The sequence below is a fragment of the Geospiza fortis genome, unplaced genomic scaffold, assembly GCF_000277835.1.
Source record: "Geospiza fortis unplaced genomic scaffold, GeoFor_1.0 scaffold61, whole genome shotgun sequence".
NCBI lineage: Eukaryota > Metazoa > Chordata > Aves > Passeriformes > Thraupidae > Geospiza > Geospiza fortis.
The window spans coordinates 1549504-1550703 of record NW_005054430.1 but is presented as its reverse complement, the minus strand read 5'-3'; the positions used below and the strand labels follow the sequence as shown (position 1 = coordinate 1550703).

General features: G+C 56.7%; 1 protein-coding gene across 1 annotated transcript in view; it reads right to left on the bottom strand.

The window, feature by feature from the left end:
* Positions 1-472, bottom strand: part of ANKRD16 (ankyrin repeat domain 16) — a 20976-nt gene extending 20504 nt beyond the window's left edge. The window contains exon 1 of the mRNA XM_014309448.2: positions 448-472. The gene's annotated coding sequence lies outside the window, so the exon portion shown is untranslated. The remainder of the gene's footprint in view (positions 1-447) is intronic.
* Positions 473-1200: the final 728 nt, after the last annotated feature.

The following is a 1200-nucleotide window of genomic DNA, read 5'->3' as shown; positions in this document are numbered from 1 at the left end:
TCCCTTTTCCCCTCGGGAAAATTAAAACCTAGCCTCTCCCCCTGGTTAACACAGAAATTCCTATTCCCTCTGGGAAAACTCAAAATTCCTGCCCCTCTTAGGAAAGCCAGAAACCAGCTGGAAATCCATAAATTTACTTTTTCACTCAGGAAAACTTGAAGTTCCCTTTTTCCTCTGGAAAACGAATAATTTCCTTTTCCCTGCGGACAGCCAGACACCAACCCCTCCTCCAGGAAAAGCAGCAATTCCCTTTTCCCTCCCAAACGAACGGGAAATCCCCTTTTTCCTCAGGAAAAAAACCCCAAAATTCCTTTTTTCCTCAGGAAAATCAGAAATCCCCGTTCCCTCCGGGGCTCCCGGGATTCCCTCCCTCCTCCCTCATTCCCTCCCCAGCGCATCCCAAGCCGCGCAATTCCCGCGGGAAAATTCCCGGGTTTTCCAACCCACCCGCGCGCCGCGGAGCGCTCGTGACGTCACGCGCGGACGGACTGACGTCACCACAAGGGGAGAAGTAAATAAACCCCGCCTAACCCGGAAGTGCTGCGCCATTGGACAGCGCTGAGCGCTGATCTGGCTGCTGATTGGACAGAGGGGAGGGGGCGGGGCCGGTGGAGAGCGCGGGGCCGCGAGCGCCGGGAGCGGGTGAGGCCGGGGGAGCATTTGTGGGTAGCGTGGGGGGGGCAGGGAAGGGGTTTCCTTGGAAATGGGGTTTCTTTGGGAATGCGGAGCCCTTGGGAATGAGGGAATCCTTCGAACTGAGGGATTGGCACTGAGGGGACCCTTGGCAAAGCCGAGGGGTTGGTATTCAATGGGCTTTTGGCACTGCGGGAGACCTTTGGCTTTGAGGGGAGCTTGGGAACGGAGGCTCCTTTGGCGTTGGGGGCGCCGTTGGAAATGGGGGAATCCTTGGAATTGAGGGGTTTGTTAATGAGGGCACCCTTGGAAAGGAGGGGGGGCTTGGGATTGAAGGGGGTTTGGGCACTGCGGAGGTGCTCGGGCATTGAGAGGACCTTGGGAATGGGAGCTCCTTCGGCATGAGGGGACCCTTGGGAATGGGGGAGTCCTTGAGATTGAGGGATTGGAAATGAGGAGTAACAGGATGGGGGAGTGAACAGGGGGGCTCTTGGCTGAGAAGGGGTTAAAAGGGAATTCCTTAGGAATGAGGGAATCCTTGGAACTGGGGGATTGGCACTGAGGGCA